This window comes from Tiliqua scincoides, chromosome 11 (assembly GCF_035046505.1).
Source record: "Tiliqua scincoides isolate rTilSci1 chromosome 11, rTilSci1.hap2, whole genome shotgun sequence".
Taxonomy (NCBI): Eukaryota; Metazoa; Chordata; class Lepidosauria; order Squamata; family Scincidae; genus Tiliqua; species Tiliqua scincoides.
Window position 1 is genome coordinate 16,175,155 of NC_089831.1, and position 12,487 is coordinate 16,187,641.

General features: G+C 46.6%; 1 pseudogene; it reads left to right on the top strand.

Annotated features, from left to right (window-relative positions):
* Positions 1–3,454: 3,454 nt before the first annotated feature.
* Positions 3,455–3,574, top strand: LOC136662868 (5S ribosomal RNA; annotated as a pseudogene).
* Positions 3,575–12,487: the final 8,913 nt, after the last annotated feature.

A 12,487-nucleotide genomic window follows, 5' to 3' on the forward strand; every position in this document is an offset into this window, starting at 1 on the left:
GAACTTTTGCTGTCCAAATTTCTCTCTTTGAAAGGCGCTGCAGACACTCCCAGTGGGGGCCTCCAAAATGTCTGGAGAACACAATTCCAGTGCCAGGTTGCTAGGGGCTTGGGGGCATAGCCCTGCCCTGGGACCCCCACGGTGCTATCGTCTACCTCCTGATGGCACAGTGGGTCCTATCTCTGCCCCTGCTATTGAAGGTTCAGGAGATAGCCAGGTCAGGAAGCCAGGTCAGGTGTGGCCCTCAGTGATCCACCTGGTCAACCTCTTGGTCAATACCTTGGTCAACCTGGTCAATACCAAAGGTATTGAGTAGTTGCCCAGTTACTCTCCACTATTGTTAAATCTTCCTGCTAAGGCCGTCATATTTTTTTCTGGAATGGTTGCTCTGCCATTAACAGTGGTTCCCAACGTGGAGATCATGGCCCGCTAGGTACGGCATTTGGAAAATCCTTTCCCCTTAAGAGAGGTGGTGATCTGGTGGAGATCCGTAAGCAACCAGACCATCACATCTGGGTTCTCCCCGCTGCCACTGATTACAGGGAGGTAAGAAAGGGGTTTTTATGGGGCTTCTTACTTACCCAGTTTTCGGCATAGCAGCAGGGACAACCCAGAAGTGATGGGCAGGTTGCTTATGGGTCCTCCATCAGGTCTCAACCCTGAGGCATGAGGTTGGGAACCGCTGCTTGAATAGCAGCAAGTTCCTCTTTCCTGGGTCTATTTCTCCCCTCCTCTATTCTCATGTAGTAGTAGTAGTAGTAGTAGTAGTAGTAGTAGTAGTAAAAATAATTGAGGTACCGCTTTTCAACAAAAAAGAAATATTCTCAAAGTGGTTTACACAGCAAAAGAGATTAAGAAGAAATTGCAAAGATGATTTCCTGTCCCAATGGGGCTCCCAACCTTTTTTTAAAAAAGGCACAAGGGAGATAGCAGCAAACAGGTACTGGAAAAGAAATGCTGGGAGATTTGGGACAGTTGCTTTCTCCTCTTCCCCCCCCCCCCCCCGCAAAAAAGGTAAGAAAACCAACACTTTTAGCCCAGTGAGCAGGGGCATATACATCCGGCTGCTGAAAAGTACGCTTCATGCATCTGATTAAGTGAACTGCAATCACCAAAAGCTTCTACTACAAGAAAAGTTAGCTTGGAGATTGTTTTTGCTGCTCCAGCAACTAACCGTAGCCACCCATCTGGAAATCAGTTTCATTCTGCTTCTTTCAGTCCCTGTGGTAGTAGATCTCCACCCTACCATTGGATGGTTGTTAAATGGCTGCTGACGTTTCCAGTCTTGGGCGAACCTGATACTTTGCCCATTACTGTGGCGCGCGTATTACTTTGGTAAGCCTGCAAAGCAGTTTGAGACCTTCCGAGATAAAAACATGTCACATAAATGTGAGTTACTATTATTATTAAAATCTGTGCCAGGTTAATTTACAAAAATATGTTTGGGGGGAAAAAAGGAGAAAAAGACTTGCCTGATAACCAAATGAGCATATTACTGCTTGAGATATGAATCAGCTGGGGACAGAATGGGCTTTAAACACGTTAGCTGTGCTGCATTTTACTCCGTACTGTGCTGCCGAAAGGTTGTGTTTATAAACCTATTCATTTTGTGATGCACTTGCAAACCTTGTCATCCATTTATTGCACAAATAAAATCTTAGGAGCAGAGGATTAGTTGAATGTGTCCCCATGGGACCACAATTGGGCTTTTAAAGATCCATCACTAGCACTAACCAGATGGAACTGAGATAGTTGCAGACTCATCTCTTACCATATCCTAAAATGCTGGGATAATGAATTTTCTTTTCCTCATAGGCCAAGGTTTAAAACTCCAAGTGAGAGGGAAGAGGGGGTGGGTTTCTGTATTGGCAGACACATATACTGATCCTCTTAGTAGCTGCTTGGACAATCCCAGCACGATCTCCTTGGGGGTTGTATTTTAAAGATGAATTTCAAGGATCCCTCACCTTATGGTGAAATCTCCTTGTAAAAAAACAACAACAAAACACTGTGAAAAGTCACCATAAGGAATTTTCTGAATGTCTCAGATTTTAATCAGGGGGGGGGGTGGTATATCTCTAAACTACTCTAATTATACTCTGTAACTGTATAATTACAGTTATAAAATAAGAAGACGGATTGATTGATCTTTTTACCCCACCTTTCCCTTTTAAAAATCAAGGACAAGGTGACTTTCAAGAAAACACTACATAACGAAACCTACAGCAATACACCCTGTGTTGTATCCTATTTGTGTCCCCTGTTAACAGAAGATTAAGGTAGTTTCATATGTGCTTTCATTTGTGAAGGGGGAGGGGTCCTGATGTCCCTCCCCTCTGCAGGTCCACATGCCACAGTCCCTAATGCCTACAGATTTTTTGAAGGGTGTAGGGAGTTAAGCGAACGGGGGATCCACAGAAACCATCCCTATCTTGTGCCAACAGAAGTACCCTCTGTTCATCTAATGCAGGGGTGTCCAAAGTTTTTGGCAGGAGGGCCACATTGTCTCTCAGACACTGTGTCGGGGGCCAGGGGGAAAAAGAATTAATTTAAATTTAAAATTTGAATAAATTTACATAAGTTTACATAATTGAATATATTAAAGATGAACTTATGTGAATGAATGAAAGTCTTGCAATAGCTCAAGGCCTATAAAAGGCCTTGCACAAAGCAAGGTTGACCTGCCCTTTGCTGCCGCTACTGCATCACAGACTTGAAACAACAAGCAGTGGAGGGAGCCCTCATCCCACAGCTCACGCGAGAGGTCAAACAGTCTCCCTCAAGCTGAGAGCAGTTGCATCAGACCAGTGCGGGCTCCAACAAATCTCCAGAGGGCCAGAGGCTCATTGGAGTCTGGGGGCTCCCTGAGGGCCGCATTGAGAGGCCTTGAGGGCCGCAAATGGCCCCCGGGCCGGGGTTTTGGCACCCCTGATCTAATGTGAAATGACTTTAGATAAGAATACAACATAATATAAAACACAACAAACACTTTAAGGGGAAAAAAAAAAAGAATACACAGACAGTAGTCTAAAGTAGATTACAGTTCGTTTGTTTTCCCCAAAAGTACTTTTGGGGGGCGGGGCGGGATATTTAACTGTTTGAAATCAATGAAGGAAATAGCCCAGGGGCTACACATCTCCCCAGGGGCAGAATTCCAAAGGTATGAAACCACCACCACAAAGGCCCATTTTTTTGTACCCACCAAACAAATTCAAGTTAAAGGTGGGCTAGCAAGCAGGGTCTCGGAAACCAATCTAAAGGCTTTGGCAGGTTCCTGGGGAAGCAGGAAGCCCTTACTTGATCCCAGACCAGTGGTTCCAAAACTTCTCATAAATCATTACATGGGAGGAGAGAAGGCAGCAATGCAATCACCAGGAGGCATCCATCAGCCCGCTGCACCCACTGGGAGGCTGGCACTGCCACTGGTAAGTTTGAAAAAAACCCTTTCATCCATGGCTGCAGCAACTGTTACCCTGCACATGCCCGATCTCGTCTGATCTCAGAAGCTAAGCAGGGTCAGGCCTGGTTAGTACTTGGATGGGAGACCACCTGGGAATACCGGGTGCTGTAGGTTTATACCATAGTCTTTCGAGACTGAAGGTTGCCAACCAACCAGTGCGATCCTGGCAGTTGCACCACTTCTCTCCTCCCTGCCCCTCCAAGGGGCAGAGACAGGGCTTTCCCTAGCTGGTGGGTCATGACCCACCAGTTTGGGAACCAATGTCCCAGACCATTTGCAGCTCTCCACATCCCCCCACCTTAAGACATTTCATGGAGCTTATTAAAACTTTAGGTGTCTTAAATTTCTCAGATGTTCTGCCTGAGAATTCCAAATCCCAAATCCACTCTGAATTGTGCTTTTCAGGAATAAGTGGGGACGCACTTCCAAAGCTACAATCTTACACACGTTTGCTTGGGAGTGAATCCCTTGAATTCAGTGGGGCTGAGTTTTGCCCCAGATATGTCTAGGATTGTGCTGCAAGTCAGGTAAGAGCATCCTAGTCACCTTGTTTAGGCATGGTCTTTGGAATCTGGAAAGTAGGAATTTCTCACCTGCAAATTCCAGTTCTGGGAAAGGAAGGATGGCATTCCTACTGCTGGGATGCCCCTCCTCCTGGAAGGCAGGACTGGGACCTTGATTGATGGATACTCCTCCCACATTGGGGGGAGCATCCCTCTGATCTCCAGTTCCGGACTTGACAAGCAGAAAAGAGAAGACCTGAATGTCCCCCGTGCCTCGGCCGTGTCCTGTCCTTAACTGTATGGTGTGTCCACTGCGAGGCCTGATTTCATAGAGAACCTAACCAAACTGTAGATGAAATAACTACAGAGAAAACCAACAACTACAACTTGTAATTTAACTGTGAACCACTTCCCGCCCCGGGTGGGAAGGGGGGGACCCGTTGAGGAAGTTTGAAGTAGCAGTGCACCCCCCGAGCTGGAGAAGCGGCGGGCGGAATGCCATCCTTCCTTTCCCAGAACTGGAATTCTCAGGTAAGAAATTCCTACTTTCCCTGGGAAGGAAGTCTGGCATTCCTACTGCTGGGATATACCAGAGCCAACCAAGAAGGGTGGGCCAGTGAGGGCTAACTCACTGCTTCGCCACCTGTTGCAACAGCTTAGCCCCCATGGCGGCATCCGATGAAGCGGCTGAGGTTATCTGGTAGTGTTTGACGAAAGTGTAGATCGAGGACCACATCGCTGCCTTGCAGATTTCGAGAAGGGAAGCATACCCGTCGAAGGCCGCTGTAGTGGCAGTGCTCCTGAGGGAGTGGGCCGTGATGCCCTCTGGGGAACATCCCCCCCCAGCCTTTGAATACATGCTCTCAGCCAGTGTGCTACCAAGCTAGTTGAGGCTTTGTGTTCCAGGTTGGAGTCCTTGTAGGTTACAAACAGGGCATCCGACTTTCTGAACCCCTTGGTGCGCTTGGTGTCGTAACGCAGAGTTCTGCGCACGTCCAGTGTTTGCCATGCTTCTTCTCCGGGGTGGACTGGTTTGGGGCAGAAGGGTGGGAGAATGAGCTCCTGTGCCCTGTGAAACAAGGAGTTAGCCTTCAGAACGAAGGTTGGATCCAGACGGAGGACCACCTGGTCTTTGTGGAAAATACAGAGCTTGGGGTTGATGGAGAGCGCCCCAAGCTCTGAGACCCTCCTAGCTGAGGTGAAGTTCCCTGGTGGGGACCAAGTCCAGCGGCTCAAAGGGGACCTGAGTATTATTATTATTATTATTAATAACAGTATTTATATACCGCTTTTCAACTAAAAGTTCACAAAGCGGTTTACAGAGAAAAATCAAATAACTAAATGGCTCCCTGTCCCCAAAGGGGCTCACAATCTAAACAGATGCAAATGAATACCAGCAGACAGCCACTAGAACAGACAGTGCTGGGGTGAGGTGGGCCAGTTACTCTCCCCCTGCTAAAAAAGGAGCACCCACTTGAAAAAGTGCCTCTTACCCAATTAGTAAGAGCCTCAAGGACCTTGTTCAGATCCCAACTAGGGAATCTGTGAACTGTCGGAGGGTTCAGTAGAGCTAACCCCCTCAGGAACCTGCGGACATGAGGGTGGGATGATAGGAATTCCCCTGAACCTGTTCCCAAGATGCTGCTTAGGGCTGCCACCTGTCTCCATAGAGTGCTGGTGGACAGCCCCTTGTCCAGACCCTCCTGGAGGAAGGCCAAATATCTTTCACTGTGGCTCTGACCGCTCTGACCCCCCTGGCCTTCGCCCAACTGGTAAAGGTGCGCCAGGTGGACTGATACACCTTCTTAGTGGAGCACCTCCTTGAGGCCAACATGGTAGCCGTGACCATGTCAGAGTGCCCCAACTTGGTTAAGCTCTGGGAACCACAGATCTCCACCCGAAGATGCTTGACTCTGTTGAGGAGACGCTGTAGTAGGGGTACCGGCGGAAAAGCATACAGTAGGCCCTGTGGGCAGGGACTGCGCAGAGCAACTATGGCCTCTGCTCCCTCTTGAAGGCCCCTCGAGAAGAACCTTGGACCTGCGTGTTCTCTCTTGCGGCGAAGAGGTCCACGAGCGGCACCCGAATCTCTCGCTCACTAGGATGAAGACTCGTGGGTTTAGTTGCCACTCTGTCTCCAGTATTTGGTGCCTGCTCAGCCAGACCGCTGTGGAGTTGTCTACCCCAGGCACATGCTCCACCTGTATGACTCCAAGGTGGGCTTCGGTCCAAGTGATGATGGCTGCCGCCTCTTTGTGTAGAGCTGTGGATCGCAGGTCACCTTGCTTGTTTATGTAGGGCTTGGCAGTCATGTTGTCCGTTTTTACAAGTACCTGTTGGCCTTGGATCAAATGAGAGAACTTGTCCTGTGCCAGATGGATGGCTCTGAACTCCAGCAGATTGATGTGACTGAGGGACTCCTCCCTGGTCCAGGTTCCTTGGGTCACTGCACCTTTTGTGTGGGCTCCCCAGCCCAATAGGCTGGCGTCCGTGGTTATCACTGTCCATTCCGGATTGGAGAAGGGGAGCCTGCTGCCAGCTTAGAGCAGCTCCGCCATCACATCAACTCCTTTCTGACCCTGGGGGGAATGGAGGTCCTGGAGTGGGAGTTGTCCTCTATCTCTTGTTGGAAGTGCAAGAGGAATCTCTGAAGCGCCCTGGCGTGGAGACGTGTCCAAGGAATAATGTCCTGGCAGGACACCATCATGCCCAGCAGTCTGCCTAGTGTCAACACGTCCTGTTGTTGTGTAGAGAAAAGCGTTCCCAGAGGCTGCCACATCTTCTTGTGTCTCTCTGGAGACAAGGAAATCGTGGCTTTGGCAGTGTCTAGGAGCAGGCCCAGATGTTCCAGCTGTGGACTCAGCTGAAGACAGCTCTTTTCCCTGTTGACCACAAAGCCTGCCTCCTCAAGGGTCTGTACCGAGATCTTGGAGTAGGCTCCCTTGCCCCTCTGCAGCGGTGGAACTGGCTCCACTGTTCCAATGTCCAGCATGTGCTGTATCGCTGGAGGGAGGAGTATCCATCAATCAAGGTCCCGGTCCTTCCTCCCAGGAGGAGGGGCATCCCAGCAGTAGGAATGCCAGACTTCCTTCCCAGGGAATGCTCTCTTCAACAGGAAAGAGCTGCTGAAATCTTCCTATGAATGAGAGTCTGTATACAAGAAGCAGCTCCCAAGACACGGGCAGCCATGAAAACTGTGAAATGTCCCCCTGATGAGCAGCATTTGTCCTGGGTCGCTGAGTTTGCTTTGACTATAAGATGACACCTCCTTCAATGCAGTCTTTTTCTCTCTCACCAGAGGGACAGAGAGTGACCAGAAGCCTCCTGTCTCCACTCTGCAGGAGACAGTCACATCTGCCTCTTTCACACTTCAGTGGCGACACTTTGCCAGCCAATATGGAGAGTGTCTACCCTGCAAACCTTTTCAACTCTACCAAGGCAGAAAGAATGAGGAAACAGCAGCCTCTGAAGACAGGAGGTATGCTAGCTCCTTGTTCTGTCCATCTGCTACTCTTTTCTCACCCCCTTTCCTTGCTTTTTGCAATTTCGGGAGTCTCCGATGCTTCTGAGCTGTCTGTCTCCTGCCTCCTGATCTGTTTGGCAGCTTGGTCCTGAACTCCAGTTGCTTAGGGAGCAGCCTGACAAAGCTTCTAACAACACTGATGCCTCCCTGGCTACTGCCTCCCTGCAAATCTATCCAAGATCCAGCACAGAAAAGCTCCAGGACTCAGCTAAATCATGTGAGCAGCAGCCAAAGAACTGGTGTCATCCTACTGGGAAGGCACAAAAAAACAGAGGAATTGTACTAAAGCATATGGAGCCTTTCCTAGCAGTGATGCACAAAGAGGTCCCAAATAAGCAAGCAGATTCTCAAAGTGAGACCCTCTAGAGCAGTGGTTCCCAAACTTCTTAGCACCAGGACCCATTTTTTTTTTTAAACAGCACTCAGTCAGGACCCACGGAGGTTTACCAGACTTTTAAAATAGGAGATCTAGAAAGAAATAATATTTTATTTATTTATTTGGTTGGTTGGCAACCTTCAGTCTCGAAAGACTATGGTATAAGCTGGCTGTTGTCCATTACTTGCCAGCTGACTCCTCCTACCTTGGCTTCTAGCCAGAGACTTCCAGTCTCCTATCCAAGACAAAACCTGAGCTTATCCTGCTTAGCTTTTTCAGGCAAAGCAACAGCTCAGTCTAAAGCAACATGTAAAGTCACAGCTGTTTCATAAAGTGACCACTTCAGAGAAGAACCACATTTTCACTGCTTGCAGAAAAGTCAATATTGATGAGGCCAGGAAGGCCTCCTTTGGATTCAACAGCTGCAGCAGCACCACAACTGGACAAACAAATCCATCTTGCACAAGTATAAATCATATCATAGACCATAAGAGCACATGAACCAAAGCTGATCTAAGTGTTTGGGATAGGTACCTTTCAGTAGGTATGTACTGAGTGGAAACTGTCCTTGAAATACCCTTGTCCCAGACTGGTTCAAAACAGTAAAGATCAAAACCAGTACTCTGAACGGGGCCTCGATACAAACTGGTAAGCAGTTTGGATTAAATGGAACTGTGGCACCATGAACCATGATGTTCCAGCTTGAGACAGCATGCTGTGAGGGGATGAGAGGGAAACCACTGGTGCCAAAATTCCGCACAAAGGCAAAAATGCAAGCACCGTGCTCCTCTAAAGAAGAAAAATAACTAGGAACTTTCAAGGCAGAGATTTTAGAAGCGTACAATTTTTCCATGGGGTTCTGCAGTTCAGAGCCGCTCGATCAGTTGGACTTGACCACCCACTCTGGTGTCTCACAACCTCACTTATGGCCCCTCTGAATGTGCCATTCCTCTTCTAAGCAGCAAAGAGCATTCCCGCACATTTTCTTATATCATTTGAAGACGACATGGCATTCTGAGGCAGGGAACCCCATGGACCTTCTATTACCGAGAAATCACACTCCAGCCTCGCAAATGCCATTACCACTCTGTATCTTATAATTAAATTGTGTTTGCCAGTTACCGCACAGCACGCCTGCAATTTTTACTCATCTGAGGGGCTCTCTTTTTCTTTTTTAAAATATGTATTCTATATTTTTATTCTCTGCCTCCATTATTTTTGCTTCATTCCTCCTCCTCCTCCCCCCTCCAAAAACTCTTGCCAATTTCTGAGAAGTCTTTAAGCGGCTTCTTTTTTGTTTTTTCCTTCAGTGAGATGAAAAGAAACAGGCCTGTGCTGTAGAAAATCGAAGGATTTTTCTCTCACTATCTTTCTATCTTTTTTTTTTTTTCTCCTTTCCAAGTGGTTAAGACAGGAAGGCCGGAGGTGGTTAGGAACGGGATTCAGATTGCAGACGTGTTTAGTAATTAATAGGGGTGTGATTTTTCAGTGATATCAAAATAAAAACACATAACACCGCTCTCTGAACTTTTCATCTTTGTTAAAACCAAACAGCATCCCCCCCCCCCCACCCAAAAAAAATGTGAAAAAATAAACCGGGAAATCTGTGAAAATAAATAAGGGGCTGAACTGGGGGTGTGCATGGGTAATTATTGTGGCTGCATCTGCTGATACTATACCAGATATATTACTTACATAGTTCACTTTTAAAGTGATTATAATTTATTTATTTTTTAAAAGTCCCTGGAATGAAAACACATCACTGCTTTCTGCATTTTTCCTCCTTGAGGGAGAAAAAAAGTCTGAGAAAATAAAAACGTTTAAGAACCCCTCTAGCAACTAAATAACAAAAGAGAACAATTGCACAGCTTCCTTTCACCAAGTCATAGCACTGGTCTAGTTCTGTAATGTCCACTGTGACTGATGGAAGCTCGCCAGGGTCCCAGGAAGGAGACTTTCTCAAGCCAGTCTGGAGATGGTAGGAATTGGATCTTGGATCTTCAGCACATAAGGCCATGTGTTCTACCACTAAACACCCACTGAATGGATATTGCACAGAACTAATTCCTTACAGAGTTTCTCAGGCTTCGCTATAATCTCTCCTGGTGAGTGTGGGAGGCATAATCGTTTAGGCCACTCATAGTTAGCTTTGCAGCCAAGACACTAACAGTGCAATCATCAGCATGTCTACTGAGAAATATGTCCCACTGCATTTCATGGGTTTTCACTCCCAGGAAAGTGTATATAGGATTGCTGTCTCATTGGGTTGGCTGACATTTTTCCCCCAATCCTGCCTACTGGAGAGGAAACAGTACACGCCAATCACATGTGTCCACTTGAGGAGAGAATGCAAAAATGACCTTCACCAGGAAAATCCAGCAGAGGTGTTTGAAAATGGTGTTACTCAGAAGAAAACCTATTGTGCTCAGTAAGACTTAGGCTGTAATCCTATATTACTCAGCGGAAACAAACTCCTCTATGTACAAGCCAAAACTGCAGTTGGTGCCCTGGTAAATATCCAGTCATTGACCAAGAATTATGTTGTACTTTAGTTGGATTTTTATACTTAAGTCTGTCTTTGGACATCCCTTCGCTCTATGGTCATGTGGGACTACTGAAGCAGGGTCTGCCTTCATTCACTCTCCTTGATGTGAGCCTCTAGACTGGGGGAAGAGGTATGAACAGATTGGGTACAAGTCACTACAGTCTGATTTGCAGTTTTGAATGACAGCCATGCATGACTGAAATGCTGAATTTTAGCCTAACGTTCCCATCAATTGGGAAACAAAATTAAGAGCAGCTAGAATACAATCCTGGTTGTGAATGAACAAAGCCTCTACAACTGTGAGGGGAGGGAAGCTGCAAGAATGAAGGTTTTTATTATTATTTTTTTTAAAACTGCAGAACCATTGCTTTGATTGAAATATTGAAGCTTTTCAATCCGCAGGCAGGAGGGCCATTCCAGTTGTTGGCTAGCAATAGAACAGGATGTCAGATGTACAGGGAAGGCTTGAAGGCCACACTGCAGGATGCTGATTGCTAATATGGACTGTGCGAGCTTCCCCAGAGCCCCAGCAGCAGGAGATCACAATCATCCCCCCCCCCCCCCAGGAGTGACCTGCCTTTGGAATTCTTTGATGATGAATACTTTGGAACCACAGTGCAGAGCAAAAAGCTCAAACAGGAAAAATATTAGAAATTAACAATGGTAACAACCGAGGCAGACTAGACCAACACTTCTAGTTATTTCATTCTCTAGGGCAGCAATTCTTAAACTTTTTTAGCATCGGGGACCCACCTTAAAAAAAGTTTCACTCGAAGCTCAAGCATCTCTGGCTATAATGGTGATTGGGCAGCAGTGCTCCTCACAAGTAGCAGGTTGTTTAACCCTTTATGAACATTGCCTTATCTGCCTTGTCAGTTTTGTGACCTACCAAAAATTGGGTCACCACTCAACTGGTGGGTCTCGGACCCGCAATTTGGGAACTACTGCTCTAGAGCCATGTCAAATATTGTTTCAACAAGTATACATTAACACATCGTTAACACCTATTTATCATCCAGGTCAGCAAATATTCCCCCCCCCCTAAATTGGAGCCAGATTTTGAACTGAGCAAAGCAACCAGCAACATGGGTTCTTCCCAGTGGCCTCTAACCCTCCTCAGACCACAATATCTGCATCTTAACGTGCATTATGAACAGGAACAGAAGCTCTCTCCATAGTAGAAGCAAAGACCTCTTTAACTCCTTCCTAGTCTGAGATGCAACAGACGCTTTAGCAAACTTCTCTCCTTATTCACCTACTCTGTCCAATTTGTCATATTTGGTTAGGTTAAGAGCAGGTCAATTAAGACTTACATTATAAGGGAGGGAGTGGGGTCTTTTGGACACTCAGATGCTGCTCATAATTGGGACTGAAGAACAGCTCTGTTATGGAGTGAGATTTCACTAGTGTTCAAGGTGCAAACTGAGATGTACAACACCATCTGTTGCAGATTGAGCTTATTTGTCATGATCCCAACCCTATGGAGATCTTTAACCCACCCCCAGATATCCACATTAAGCAGAGCTCTTGAGATCTGGAAATATATTGGAGGTACAGTAGGAAAGTTTGGGAGTGTGGTTGGGACCCCAGGATAACAATTGCTCAACTCTTGAGCTAAAACATACAACAGTGTTCACTTGCAAAACCTGTGAATGAATTCAGTATTTCTGGGAAATCAACCACAAGGCTCTGCTATGCTTCTCTGGTCTACAAAATGAGCTTGCAACCCAGGATAATTCTAGCTCTTCTCTAGGGGGGAATCATTGACGGGCTATCAGTTTCTAGTGGGTCCCAGAATCTCACAAGAGTGTCTATTCTGGATGTATGTTTTTTTTTTGTTTTTTTTTGGTGCACTCAATGCTGGAAGCAACGAGGCAAGAAAAACACAAATTATCCATCTAAAACCCAGAAGGATTCAAGCTTGAGAGATTTTTTTAAGTGAATTCTTCTAAAAGCATCTTGGCCAGGATGTGTAAGTCCAACCCCAAAGTTCCACCAGCTCATCAAAACTCATTTGGTTTCTTTCCAAATTCCTCAGGCAAAATTTGGTAGCAAGTCAAGTCAACCTACAGCCCATAAG